The following is a 15,463-nucleotide window of genomic DNA, read 5'->3' as shown; positions in this document are numbered from 1 at the left end:
GAACCCCAGCCCATCTTTCTGCTTTCTTATTCATTGGTCTACCTGTTTATTAGCAAGACACAGTTTTTGGGGTTGTATCAAGATTACGTTGGAGGGAGCGGGGGTTGGTTGGTTGCTTTTTGTGTAGTTGGTTTTGGTTTGGGTTGTTTTTTTGTTGGGTTTGGGGGGGCTGGTGTTTTGTGGTTGGGGTTTTTTTTGTTGTTTGGCTTTTTTTGTTTTTTAAACTTCGGTAAAGTGGTGATGAGGACCAATGTAAACTCTGCTCACTTGGCCTGATAATGATAATGTGGAGAATTTTAAATGAACTGAAGCAGATTTTGGGTGCGTAAATCCCAAATTGATCCAGAAAGGCCTTGCTTGGCAGCTTGCTAGTCTCTTGGGATGGTTTCAGTTTTTCATTTTTGGTCCCTAAGTTCTGATACTGAGCTGATTCACAGTATTTGGGATAAGGACTGTGTGTACATGTATGTATGTAAATTAGAAACTAATTCCCGGCATCTCAGAAATCAACCTTTTCCACAGCAGGAAGAGATGAGTAATTCAACAGCGGAAAACTATGCACCGAGTTCTGTAACATCGTCATACAGGCAGACTACCACAGTTCCCCAAGATTTAGCAACACAAGTTGCAAAGACCTGTCCACACAAACGTAGGCAAAACAAGGGCTAATAGTTTGGGTTGTCTTCTTACTGTGTTAATTTTTCAGGGTTTGGTTATTGACCAGTTTGATTTTTTTTTATCTTAAATTTTACTCTTTCCCAGTGTCAACAGATGCTTTTCATACTGGAGATAGATAAAACTGGGACGACTGGGGTCTGTCATATTTGAATGGACTTTGGAAAGGCAAGGAAAAAAAAAAGTCCCTCAAGATAACTGATTAATTTGCAGAACAATAGAAATGTAAAGACCGCTTTTAGATGCCTGATGTATCTGCTAGAATTTAGACAGCTCCTTCTCGGATTTCTTCATTACCCAAATTCTCTTCTATTTTTTAACCAATATGGAGATAACTATTACAGAGGGAGGAAGGTTACGTCCATTACAGAGAGGTGTTGGGAAATATTTTTCCATAAAGACATGTTTTGGCAGCTACTTTTATGAGCAACTGACATTTTTTCTGGCAGAGGGAGGGGTGTTAAACTGATCAAAATATTTCATTAATATTTCCTAAAAATACAGCACCTTAATAAAATAAGAGCCATCACTCTCTATAAATCTCTGGAAATTTGGGTCTGCCGCAGACTAATATGTTCTATATATCCTACGGAATCCATCCATTTTTATCCTGCTCTTTCTTCTGCGGAAAAAATGTGAGGATGCCAGGATGATGTAACCCTTAATGCTTCAAATCAATTTACAAAGGGTGTGGTTTTTTGATTTATTTATTTATTTATTAAATCTCTTTGCAAATGTGAGCAACTATATCAGCAATTATGTCTTTATCCATCTGACTGGGTCTGGAGTGAAATGGGAAGAGAATGCAATCCAGCTAATAAGGCACACATGCCTTTAGAAGAAGGAAAGATTAGAGCCTTCTATATCTCAGGGGTACCAATCTGCCAATTAAGTTTTAGTGATCCTTTTTTGCATTTCTTATCTTGCCTCCATCTCTTGTTTTATATATACTGTGCAGCTGTGACTATAAGCTAGTTGTCACCTTTTGGATGGTTTCTGAGGCTTAGCTTCAAGTTTATCTGCCATTACATTATCTGTATGGCTCACTACCCTTCGTCAGCCTTGCCTGCGCTAAAGGTGTGTGACTGATGCAGCTGAGCAGCCAGGTAGGTGACAGTATGACAAGTGGTAACAGAGCAGTAGTGCAGTGATGGTCCCTCCTGTTCTGGAGCTGAGCAGAGCTGTGCTTGCTCTTGCAGAGGGGGCATGTGCACAGACCCGTGCAGTGAGAGCATTGGCGGCGGCTTATTTCTAGAGCTGTTTTTAACATCTGGAGCCAGAGTTAGCCATAAACTAAATGATCCAGTTAGCTGTGGAGAAAGTACTACTTGATTTTATTTTCTTTCTGCTCTCTCCTCCTTTCTTTCATCTGTCCTACCTTCCCTTCAAACCCCTTTTAGTACGGATCCGTAAGTGCCTGTAAGAGCCTTGCATCCATTCCTGTTCTTCCTCTGCCTTTGAGTGGTGCCACCACGCTGCTGCTTCCGCACTGCCTGAGCTCCGGCAGGAGGGAGCATTGATTGTTCAGGGCAGGCTATCTGCTTGCCTCTTGCACCCGAGGTGTAGGATGGAGAGGAGGACAGAGGGAGCTGAAGTCTAAAGCCTTGTGTTCAATATCGCTGCAGGTCTGGTTCAGATACAGTTGTCATGGGATGCTGCAGCTCGCAAAGATATCTAGTATAACACACAGCATTTTTGAATGATACAGCTGTAAATATCTGCTAAACCCTTATAAGATTGAAATCTGAGATATATAACTTGCCCAAACTGGAGAAATGTTTTCCACAACATGAGGAAACATGGAGTTTTCTACCATGAAGTCAAACCCTTGTTATGTTAAATGCCTGTTGACAATACTTGGACTATTTTTCCTTTGTAATTCAGTTTAAAAGTCTTATCTTTGGAAGTTTAACTGAAATGTCCAAATGGCTACATTTGGCTAAGCCATAAGTGGCTTAAAATAAGGCCTTGAAAAGGAAACTATTGAGTAAGCCTGACTTGAGTAGCAACACATTGCTGACTATGCTTTCTCCAAGTCTTGCACTCTATGCTGTAGTTGCAATCAAAGCATATATACAGTTATGTGCTTTGAAACAGAATGCAAGTGGAGCTAGTTCATATAGCCTCCCATAAGCTTTAACAAAAATAATGCTTCATTTTTATAACTATTAATCAGGATGTATTTATAGACGTCTCTATTCAGCATAAAATAATAAAGGTTTTGATATTTATCTGTCTCTGAAAACTGTTGTCATTAACCTTTTTTTTTTTGTAAGTGTCAGTGCATTGGAAGAAGTTGTAACAAGTGGCTTTATTTTACAAATAGTGATATAAATATAACTTTCTTTATCATATTAGCTTGTTATTATTATGAAATGCAAACATGATGCGGCTGTCCACGTATCTTCAGAGAATCTAGCTCATTTGTATATTTAATCAGACTTGGGACATCAGTTACTTTTTCTGCAAACATAAAGCAATTTTTTTACTGCTTATTCAGTCAGCACAATTTTGGCATACTAAAAAAGACATCCACTTTCCCCTTATAGTGATTCATTTATTCAGAATAAAAGGAAGCCATTATACAGGAAAAATAGTTTTCCAATGTGCAGTTTCCAGAATTCTTGCAAGAAATATGGACTTCATTCATCCACTTACTGAAGGGTTTTACTAGCCTCCTCAGTCTTGCTTTAAACTTAGAGTATGCTATACTTTGTGCTATCTTTATATGATATATTGTGATCACTAAAAACTAATAAAATTTACAGGCCTCATGAGAGCTACTTGTGCTTGATACATGTCTGATAGTTGACTGTTTCAAATATGGACTTGTTATGGACCCAGGAAAGCTCGTAGATTTTTGAGACGATGACTTCTTCTGTGGCACTTCTGCTCTCAAATTTTCTATTTGTCTTTGGAGCACCCTTTAACCACAAAATGCATGCTTCCTTTTTTTGTGATTTTTTTTTTTTTTAAATGCCTCAGTTGTGCATGTGCAATAAAGTACTTGGTTAGCCATTCACAATTAATTTTGTAAGCATAAAAATGTGTGACAGGTGCAGTTTTTGCCCATGCAAACCAGAACCAAGTGTTGGACTTCCTTCAACTGCAAACGTTTAATTTCATGGCATTGATTGGTGTATCTTAATGATGACTCTATCCCTTTATAAAACACAATATTAACTTATTGCTAGAGAGTAGAAAAAAGACTAATGGAACCTAAATATTGCTGATGATAAATTTTACAATGTGGGGAAATACAATAAGGTAATCGGTTTACTTTCATATACTCCCTCTTCTCTCATGTTCAGGAAGTAATGAAAGAGGAGAACTTAATCTTATCTAATGCATGAGGTAAGTCAGGAAAAAAACTAAGGTGCTTGAGCAGAATGTTTAAAGAATGTCAAGCTCAGTGGAATGAAGGTAATGGCACTAACATTGATCTCTCTTTTGACAGTATTACTTCTTATTGCTCAAAACCCCTGGGGCTTTGCAAAAATCCTCTAGTTTTTTTTTCTTCTTTCTTCTTCCATCCTCCCCTCTCACCCACACTATACTCCAGTTGTTATTCCCCTAGAAATGAGTTGTGGTGGGTTGCCTCTGGCCAGCATCTAAGCGCCCACCCAGCTGCTCACTCATTTCCCACTCCCAGCAGTACAGGAGAGAGGATAGGAAGACAAAAAGCAAGAAAAATCATGGTCAAGATGAAGACAGTTTAATAAGTGAAGGAAAGAGGGGAGAGGAAAAAAGAATTTATGCAAAGGCAATCATAATCACCTCCCATAAGCAGACTGATGGCCAGCCAGTCTACGAGTAACGGCTGCCTTGGAAGACAAAAGCCCTGAGGTTTTTTTATTGCTAAGCGATGTTACGTGGTATGGAGTATTCCTTTGGCCGATTGAGCTCAGGTGCCTACTGGCTGGGGGATGGGAAGGGTGGCAGAGTGAGAAAAAGAGAAGACCTTGATGCTGTGCAAACACTGCTCAGCACTAGCCAAAACATTGGTGTGTCATCAACACTGTTTTAGTCGCAAATCTGAAACACAGCACTCTATGGGCAGCTGTGAAGAAGGTTAATTCCATCCCAGCCAGGCCCAGCACAAGAGTGTGATTAAAGAACAGATTCTTTTTTGTTTTAAATACATCTTTGTTCATCTTGTTCCTTTTCTCTTCACAAAAAAATGCCTGGTTTTCTCTGCTTTGATTAGCTACTTGCAGTGCCTTGCTGTCGTTAAGGATTCCACCATCCCTTCTGCTCCAGTGAGAGGAGAAGAATCACAGTACAAGCTCCTTTTCCACAGCAGTGGGTAGATAGTTTCACATGTTCTGATTATGTCTCTTGTAGGTACATGATCATCTTTTGGCCCCTGTTCAAATGCTGTGTAACTCGGCGGCGTCTCATGGTTCTTTGACAGAGTCAAGAGGTTCATGGTAACAATCTAATTTTCCCACAGGGCATCTGTCAGTGTTAAGACAACCCTACGTTTTAAAGAGAAGGAATCCTAAAGTTAGGAAACTGTCCTGTGAATGTGCAGCACTTTTGATAGTCAATAATTACGAGGAAATAAGGGGGAAATACAGAAAAATTTTACTTTAATCCTGTGCAATGAGTGTAATTCTACCTGGGCTTGTTTTACATCCCTCTGTGGTTTTTTTGGTGGTTTTTTTTTTTTTTTAAATCCTGCAATGAAAGTGAAGTTGTATTAGAAACTGTTGTCTTTTCTGGCACTAGACTTGGAATAATACCTGTTAATTAAACTTCACCTGAGCCAATAGAACTTTCTGCATACACGTAAAAGCACAATAGTCTATTGTGCAGAGAAGAAAACGTCCAGTCTTGCAAAAGTTTTTCTCAAATCTGTTGATATTGCTGGACATGCAAAGACCTGTATGTTCAGTTTCTCTCTTATCACTTTGAAGATGTTTGCGAACTCTGTAAATAACAGAGAAAAGTAATCTGCAGGTCAAACAATAGTTCAGGCTTTTCAGAACAGAGTTAAAGCACCTGGTCCTGAGGAAAGTACGAGTACATTGTAAGACAAGATGGTATTTAGTGCTTCCACCAATCACTTAAGTTATAGTAGCAATGTAGTACCAATAACATGCTCTTTCTCCCCCCTTCAACTTTCAGAAGATTTTAGTTTATAGTGTGGAACAAAATGATCAAACTGCTGTTCATACTTTGCATGTATTTCAGGTGGTTTGATTTGACAGTTGTGTTTATCAGCTCCAAAGGCATGCATATTTTTAGCAGTGTAGCTGCCTATTTTGATAATAATAGTACACTAGTTCCTCTTGATTTTTTTTTTTATTTCATGAGATACTTTTGTAATCAGCTAGTCCACATCTGTAAGTTTTGTATTCTCGTACACAATGTAAGGAAGTTTACAGGTTGTTATTATTCTTTTTTAATAGTAAGCAAATGAATCTCTTAAGAAAGGTGGTCACAGCTAGCTGCATAAAATCTTAGTTATGTGTAAGTGGATGGCTGTGATAGGAATTTGTAGACCTATTTATAGAGAAGTAAATTCTCATCCAAATATTTATGGACTCCTGGGTCTGTAAATGCAGAGTTTGAAATAATGGCTGTGAAAAATTTCAGCTCCTGCATGCATGTCCCAAAAGCGTTCAGTGCTAAAGACTTCTGGATAGTTTATAGAGGGCAGTTTGAGTGTCAATAAAGTTTTTATTCACTTGCATCTATAAGCATTAGATTAGACTGCATAATTATTTTCTTTTATAAAGCTTGTAAAGCCTTTAGACGTACAGAGAAGTCCTTAGCCTCATTAAGATGGTACGTTGTGATGATGGTGACAGCTTTGCAGCAGGAGGAGGAAGTATTGTCTGCATCCAGACAGGGGCTTCCCCCCTGAGGGATATGTGATGACAGGCAAAGAGATGCAAGGGATGTAATGGGGGCTGGAATATGCATACTGTGATTTAGGAGACCAAAGCTCTGTCTAAACCTAATAGCAGATCTCTGACAAAAGAAGATCCTTCAGGGAAGGATGTGGGAACAGGACAGGTAAAGAGAAATCCTTCTCCTAATAAATACGTCTAGCTTCTGCCAACCTGCGTCTTCGGATGGTAGCTTGTATGTGAGTGTACGGATGCAGTGAATGGTATTTTAAAGAATTAAGCACAAATTATTTTCACATTGTAGTTTGCACTGGGGTAGTGGAACTGTGTCGGGGACTAAAAGCATAAAAAGTAAAGTGCTTGGGGTGCAGCCCATCCCACTTCCAAAATTACTGTTTTAGAGGTTTTGAGTGCACTTCAGAAGATATTTGCTGCAGCTGTGTACCATTCCTGTCATATTGCCTGAGAAAAGGCTTTACTCGGTATTAATAGAATATATTAGTTTAAAAAGTAGATTAGACGGGTCTTTAATTTGGAATTTTGCATAAGAAAAAAAACTAAGGAAGTAAATTACTTCTGTCTTTCCTTGCAACTGAAGTTTCTGCTTGTTGTTGTGATCTGCAAGGAAACTACAGTGGTATTTTCATTGGCTCAATTCTTGTTGTCCTTACCTTGGCCACCTGCAAGCAGAGCTGATGCAAGAAAGTGTTTCTTCCCTTTCTGGAGCTTGGAAACTTTAGGAAAGCTCTATCTCTAAAGTTGCCAATTTGTAATCTGTATCCTGTTATGTATAGGATAGAGATATTTAAACTCCCACTTTCGTCTCTGGTGAATATTGCGTATTCCTGTTGTAGAATAAGAGAAAGTGTTTAAGCATTTTTGAGGTATGCTGCTCTATGGTTTCATTTTGCCCTTAGTTTCCAGGAAGAAACATTAAATGCAAATCATTTTTCTTTATTTGCAATAGGTCAAACTAATTTAGCTAAAGTTCACACCCATCTGCATTGAAGATTATTGTAAACACAATAAAATTCAAAGGTCATTTCTGTGACTGAAAGAGGATCAAAGGTGCTTTCTGTGCTATTTTAATCCACTTCAGAGAGTTGTAATGAGTTTAGTAAAGGGTGAAAGTTCAAGGCTTTCCCTTGCCGTTGTCCTTTATATAACTCTATTAACTATTGACTGGTCTATTGTTATAACATGTTCAATGGTGAATGAAGGAGAATTTGGCAAGGGGAACTTAGTGGGAGTATAAGACCTCCTGATGTATGCTGATTTTGTTGATATGTTTCATCAGTTGAACAGTAGCAGCTTAGAAAGCAGAAGTCAATCTTACCCCTGATTATGAAGCCTGAATACTTACATCCCATTACAAAAGTAAATGCTGATCTCTAGAGTCAGGTTGCAAAACCATTGTGCTTTACACAGTTTCAAAAATAATCTTGAATAACAGATCTGTACGTGGGATCTTAAGGTGTTCCCTGGTGCTTAAGGAGGAATATGCCTTGCTTGGTTTCTGTAAAATGCTAATATTGCCAGGTTTTTCTTTTACCTAACAGTCAGTATATTTGCTGTGTAGCTGGTCTAGCTCAGCTGGGCCCTTTTGAAGCAATTTAGGTGGAGGTTAGTAGGCCATGACACTACTTTTAGGCTAAAGAAGCGGCCTGAATCATGAATACGTTTGGCTTACTACCTGCAGGTAATGATCTCTTCAGAAGTCATGGTTTGCAGTACAGATAATCAGAAAAACCTACCTGGGATTCACTGGTCAGCAGCTTGATAGTACCATAAATGAAGATGACTTGTTGATGTAATACATAATGTATTTTTTGTATCCTGAACGGATCAATTGCTCTCTAATTATCAGGAATGGTGTTTAACTCTTGTTTCTATAATGTAAACTTGCAGTAATTTGTTATATTGCACAATCAAATCAGTTAACATAATTAAAATATATTTGCTGAAGAGCAAGGAGTTACAGAGAAATACTTAGGTTTATTATTTTCCTTTTTCATTTAGTTTTGAGCTGGTGCAATGACCTCTGGTTCTGATTTCATTATGGCGATGTGTGCAAAGCTGCTGAGCTCTGGTAGCTGATCAGAACCATGGAATGAGAGAGGGGTGTGATATTTTGGTTAGGAGGCTGGCAGGGTTTGCACCAATTCTCAGATCTTTCAATATTCTGCTCAAAAAAAGAAAAAAAAAGTTCATATTATTTGGTTTGACTGTCCTACAGACACTGTGTACCATCTTCCATTTCTTTTTCAAAGTTAACAAAATTATAGCTATGGACCTATATAAAGCCCAGGTACCCTCCTAAATCACCCCCTCCCCCCAAAAAAAACCCCAAAACACCCAACCAAACAACAACAATAACAAAACCAAAACCTCAAACCCTGTCTGGAGTGAAAGGAAAACCACCCTTTCATTAAAGCCCTGAAACTTCTTCCAAGTTCATCTAACTCGCTGATGAAAGACTTTGACTACACAGTCATATGTAGATTGATAGGGAAATTTCATTCCTGATGTAGAAAGATTGCTTCAGCATGTAACTCCTCCAACTAGTAAAATGCCAGCCTGAAATTACCCCATTCAGCTGATTAAGTCCATTGCAAAGAAACTAGCAATATTTCTGTGGAAAAACACAGACTCCATCAATAAACTTTCTAAGCTTTATGGTACTACCCAAAAGGGAATTACCCCCTGAGCGGATGAGGCAATTAATCTCTGTTTCTATCCCTTTGCTTGGAGACTTCTGGCTGCAGTGAACAAAGCCCTTTACAAGCAATAAAAAGGGTTGCTCCCTGACTGCTTCTACAGAAATTTATAGGGTATTGTCCACACAAAGACATTTCCCAGTGGAATGTCTCTTTTCACCGATAGCCTTTGGAAATTGCAAGAACCACAAAGCATGAACCTACATATGCCCTGTGCTGCTCTGTGAATGGAGCGCGTTAGTATTCTGCAAGAATGGGATGTGAGATACTACATTATATTCGGATTATTATACAAGCCAGATCCTGAAAGTATGAAATGAGGCTGCTAGTAAATGTGACAGCTTAACAACAACAGAATTTGATTTCACATTAATTTATCTCTTGTGGAGAACAGATATATTGTTTTTTAGACACATCTGTATTCCTCAAAGAAAACCAATTCAAGTTGAAAGAAAGTTTGAATGCCAGGATGAAGATCATTAGGTGTGATAAATGCATCTCTGAATGATCTTAGTGTGCCTGCTGAAGGGAAGAATTTCAGGGAAGACTGGCAGAAATTAAAAGTTTTCAGTTCTGAAAAGTTTCTTGTTGGTGATACTAATGACAACCAACATATCTCAGAGCTATCACTGAAAAAGCTGGAAATTATTTCTTCTGATGCTATAGCCCTTTCTCTTGGGAAGTAAAATGGGCAAGTGGATTCTGGTGCGATTAGAAGTAAATGCTTAATTTAAATAGCATTAGATTTGCAGGACAGAATCCTGTGTAGGGTAGATAGATCAAACTTTATTGGAGTAGTTTGCATGTAGTGTGTACTTGTCCTGTAGCTCTGTTTAAATTAGCAGGTTAAAGTTGCTTATACTTCCTCTGAATTTGACCTGTGAAAAGAAAAGGACACTTAGAAGCAGAAGAAGTCAAGATACTCAGAATATTTTATATTTATTTATGTATTATTCCCTGATGGGCATTTAACTCCAGTTAGCTTTGTGGAGCCTGAGTTACCGTAGGAGTATTCTGCGCTGTACTGCAGTGTGCTGGGAGAGAATCTTTCATGTTAATCATCCAGATGTTTGTTGGGTCACAGGTGGAGAAGAAGGAAGTTCTCAGTTAATGGGTAGTGTTTCCTATCCCACCAGTGCAATTTAACTTATCTGAGTTACATCAGTGATACCAAATGCAGAAATAAATAAATGGAATTACTTCAAGCAATGCTCAAAATGTTAAAGTTGAATTGTTTTGCAATCTTTTCACTTGCAACTTATGAACAACTTCCAATTTTCAGTAATGTTAAGTAATCTAATATTTTAAAGTTGTCTAGATCTATTGTTGCATATGTTCTTATGTTGCTTGTCCTTTAACATAAGAAATGAAACATACCAAAACATGATATCCTCTAATTATCAGTTTGAGGAACTAGCCTGGTAAGTGCCATGTTTTAGTCAGTTTACCTTGGTGGTTGACTCATATCTGTAGAATTTTCTCCCATTCAACATAGGATTCTAGTTAACAAACTCATTATTTATATGGGATTGAATTGGGAGGACCATGTACATTTTCTGGTTATGGAATTTAAGTTGGGTTGGAGAAGCACTGTGTGTGACTTTTTTTCTTTTTTTCTTTTTAATGTGCATCTTGAAAGTCTTATGGCCTTTCACACATATTAGAGAATGATTGGTAGGTGAATTGTGTAAACTGAAAGACTAAATACAAATGTATTTAGTCATAGTACTCAGTGCATAGTATGGCTTTTTGAAAAGTTCCTACAAGAAGCCGGGACTCATAATAAACAATTCTTCTAATGTAGGTCCAGGCTAGCTACATGGCTGGTGCCTTTGAAGAATGTGGATGCACCTCCTCCAAACGTGTCAGGCATGGATATAACCTGCCTGCGTGTATGAGCTGTGTACAGTTTGGCTGCTCTTTTCTGGAGGTGAAAAAAACCCCTCCTTGGCTGCAAAGCAGCAGTCTGTTTTCTGTTTTGAGAGTCACTGCTTTCTCAGAGTTGTGTAGCTGAGACTTGTTTGTTGCATTACTTGTCCAGCTCAGTCCTTTAACAATTACTTTATTGCCTGCTTTTGGCCTTAGTCAAACAACAAAACAAAGCTGAAGCAGGCAGAAGTCATATATAGTACAGTGTCCTTGGGAAATACAGTGAAGACATTTTCCTAGGGTTTTTTTACTGTTTCCAAATGATACTAATCTAAAATGGTCTTCTGTGCAATCAGTCTTTGCAGGAAGACTCTCCTGGAAACTTCATATATTACTTATGTCAGAAATCTGAATACATATTAAAGATTATTCAATTACCCTGATGCTTTGAAATGAAACAGCATTAGTGACTGTCTGTCTAGCAGAAGCATGCCCAAACATTGAATTTCGTTGCAGCTCCTCCACAAAAAAACCAAAACCCAAGCATGGTAGTCAAGCTGACTCAGACTCCTTAAAATATTCTTTTACAGATATTAATATTGAAAACGGAGGTAACTTTTTTTTGATTCAAGCATTATCCAAGTTACAACTTGCTTTCCTTCTGACATGAGTATTATTTTCAGTTTAATATTATTCTCTATATTTAAGACGCATAACTCATTAAAACAAACATCCAGATACTGCATTACTCGCAAAGAGTGAATAACAAAAAATTTGAAATCTTCTGGAGACTCCTGCTGGAAAAAGATTCCATATTTAATTGGATCATAGTTGTGAATGAAGGTGATCTGAACTGAGTTACACCTGCTCTGAAGAACAGCGGTCAAGCAAATACCTTGAGCCCTACAGAGGACACAGTGGATGCTAAAGGTTCCCTCTCTGTCGCAGCAAAACCTCTCCTATTCTGTACAGCTCCTCTCATGACAGCTGGCTGTGCATCAGAAGCCAGTTATTGTCCAAGACAAAGTCTGGCAATCCTAATCTGAGTGATTATTGCTATTTTTTTTACCACATGTAGGGGTATACAGGAACCTAGTGCCCGAGGCTGAATCTTACAGTGCGTGGTGGAGTCCATACCAGAGTGTGTGCCATGGGTGTCAGAAATCATCCAGCCTGCATGCATTTTGTATATGGACATGCACCATAGGTGATAGGAAACCTCATTTTATTCCCAATGAATTGGTTTGGATTGATTTGTATTCAAAATGATCAACCTTCCAGTTTAAAATACTAGTGATTTTCTGAAATACGTAGTAGACATATATATATATATATAGGAAGGCTTGTGTTAAAGGAATTCCAGATAGCAGAAACTAGCCTTCAAATGCTAGGAATTACTGTTGACTTTCTTGGATTGTTTCCTTCACGCACACAATAGGTGCATCACGATAGGTTATTCTTATTCTAACCAATATTACACTCATAACACTTTCTGTCTGGAGTCAGCGTATTTCACTAAAGAGAAGTTGTGGCAGGTACACCCGCCCTGATAGAGGGCGAAACTTCTTGGCCCTTGAAAAGAGGAAAAAAAACCCTAGAAGCCGCGGTTTGGGGGTCAAGCTGCCTCGCCCGCACGGTGGAGTCCAATTATGACCATCACGCACACGCTTCGGTCAAGAATAAGGAAGTTTTGGCCCTTGGCCAACGAGGACTAACGTCACCTTATTTGACCACAGATCAGATCCTACCTAGGGTATAAGTGGAGCCCCGCCGGAGGGCAAATTGAGCCAGTCCTCCTTGGAGCAGCAGGTCTGCAGTCGGGGACTCTCCCTGTGGGTCGGGATGCTGCCCACGGAAACTCCTGCAGGTTGAGAGCCCTCATCTTATCCGTGAGTGATTGTGCATTTTAAGTCATCATTCTGAAGCTAAGTTGGCCGTGTAGTAATTAAATTCCGCTTGGCATTCCGAATCTGTGGTTGACTAAATGTTGACGGAGTAATTAGTGTTATCTTTTGTTTAGTGTTTGAACCTGTAGTTTATCGAACATTGAGCGGTTTGATTAAGTCTTATTTTGAGTTTAGCACTTCCTTAATCTGATTTTTGTTAGCTTCCATGATAGAAGTGTGTGGCTGTCTCCTGATGTGAACAGCCTGCAGAAGGGAATGGGCGCAACAGATTTGCCTAACAGTTACAGAATGCAATGAGTGCTCACACTGGGGAGCAGAGGATTATTTAGTTTTTAACCCTGCAAGGCTTACAGTTTAAAAATTATGATTAATGCAGTGAATGAGTCTTGAATCTTGGGTCCTGTCCCATGACTGTTTCAAGAGACTAAGTCACTTACGCAGGCTTGGAACTGACTCATCTTGAATGGGAATTATCATTGCTTTCTTCAATAAGCAAGCTAAATATCACTTCTTTCACCTAATAAGGGTTGTAAAGGTTGTAAAGTTGCAGAAAAATGTTTCAGTCAGTGAAAGTGGAAAGGAGAAAATATTTAATCTTCAAGCATAAGTATCATAAATTTATAATTACCTTGTGCTGGAAGTTGAAATACAGCTTTTCTGCTAAATATTGCCAATCTTATATTAGGCTGGGAACATTGTTTTGGGTCTTTTGATGCACTTGTTAAGCTATTATGCGTACTTCTTTTTTCTTTTTTCTTTTTTTTTTTTTTTTTTCTCTTTCCTTCTTCTAAAGTTATAGGCAATTTAAAAGGCTCCTTTGATAATTATTATGGCATGTTGGGAGGGGAGGGTAGGGTAGGGACAATCAGTGTAATAGTGGTTTTTTTCAGTTTGCACATTTTACACCTATATGCACTAAGTGAGCGACTTGTAGCAAAGGTAGAAGTAGTTTGTTCCTTGTGCCCAGGAAGGACAAAACCAGATATGTTCATGTGTGGACGCTGCTTATGTATGGCAGAGGTGGCCTGTGCACTGCGTGGCGTGCAGTGTGTCATGAAAGCACTGGGCTTGCCTGTCCCTGCGCAGGCTGCGTCATGCGCTTACAACACACCGGATCTGCTATAGACTCAACCTGGCATGTGTCGTGGTTGCTACTGAGATATGTGGCAGATGAAATGGAGCTGCTGCACCTGAAAACTCTGGTAACCAAAGTCTTCAGACTTTAACAGCGTAGACAGAGCTTGCAAATGAAAGAAAACGCCTGGGGAAAGCCTTGATGTGCAGGAGCTACTTTTGGAATAATCCTATAGCAAGTGGGATGTGCCCCAAAAGAGAAACTATGTGAGAGAAAGCAATTAAAACTGGAACTAATCAAATATAATGCCAGTTGGTGCAACAAGTAATAATTTGATATTTACAATCTGTTCTGGTGTTGTAAAACTCACTGAGGGGCTCATATGGAGCACAAGATATTTCCTGTAGCAGAATCCAAGTAAAATAATGGTACTGATTTTCATTTGTAGGGTTGAGACTACTTTCCTGGGGGTATCTAACCCTCTGCTATTGTCTTCTCTTCCATGCTTCAGCCTTACGAAGTATCACATGAAGTACCACAGAGAGTAATTTGCTCCCTTTCAACTTTTTCCTAGGTGGCAAGACCACTGTCATCTGCCTGCACAGTACAGAGAAGATGATGAAATTTAAACGGACAGCTTAAAATTGACAATTTTACTTGCATCTGTCTTCCATCATGTTTTCCATGCCAGGCATGGCTCTTTCCCTGCTGAATAAAGTCAGAGTAAAATATATTTAGCAAGATGTGATTTTTGAATATGATTCTTAGTCTGAAGCTAATTTAATAGAACATCCTCACTAATTTTGTGGAAGCTCTTTTTCTCGTTAGTATTGTTCTTTGGAGGGATAGCCAACGGTAGTAACGGATTAAAAACAAATTTCTCAGTGTAAATAACAATAAATTGAAATAGCTGATCTGGTAAATTCACTTGGGAAGTTAGGTTTTCCAAGTTCATCTGACATGCAACTTCTTAAATAACATCTTGCTTTTTAAATGTTAATAGCTTTTATATAACTGAGTTTGAGAAAAACAGATTTCTTCCCTTTTTAAAAAGAAAAGCTTTGGTCTTTAAGTTCTAATATAGGCTGTTGATCGATTTTCTTCCTCTGGGACTGTCATTTTAATAAACCTACTCATTTTATAGAACAGTTTAGAAAAGAGAGGAGAAGTCTTTTGTGAGTAACTGCATTGCTTGTTTCTCACTGTTGTTTGAAACTACGTTTAAGTTGAGTTTGTTTGCTTTTCCACTGGCTTTAATGAGAGAGAGATGTACGCTCAAAATTTCCCACATCCCTAAAGTTCCACCTCATAATACATGTACAGAATGTGTAAGTGATTGTCATGCATTACTGACCAGAATAA

At 38.6% G+C, this 15,463-nt stretch overlaps 1 long non-coding RNA gene across 1 annotated transcript in view; it reads left to right on the top strand.

The window, feature by feature from the left end:
- LOC127013518 (uncharacterized) overlaps positions 1 to 14,819 on the top strand; it is a 90,853-nt gene extending 76,034 nt beyond the window's left edge. Inside the window, exon 3 of the long non-coding RNA XR_007766084.1 lies at positions 14,676 to 14,819. This is a non-coding gene — a long non-coding RNA (uncharacterized LOC127013518). The remainder of the gene's footprint in view (positions 1 to 14,675) is intronic.
- Positions 14,820 to 15,463: the final 644 nt, after the last annotated feature.

This window comes from Gymnogyps californianus, chromosome 2 (assembly GCF_018139145.2).
Source record: "Gymnogyps californianus isolate 813 chromosome 2, ASM1813914v2, whole genome shotgun sequence".
NCBI lineage: Eukaryota > Metazoa > Chordata > Aves > Accipitriformes > Cathartidae > Gymnogyps > Gymnogyps californianus.
The sequence above is the reverse complement of the archived record's forward strand: the minus strand, read 5'-3'. Positions and strand labels throughout refer to the sequence as shown.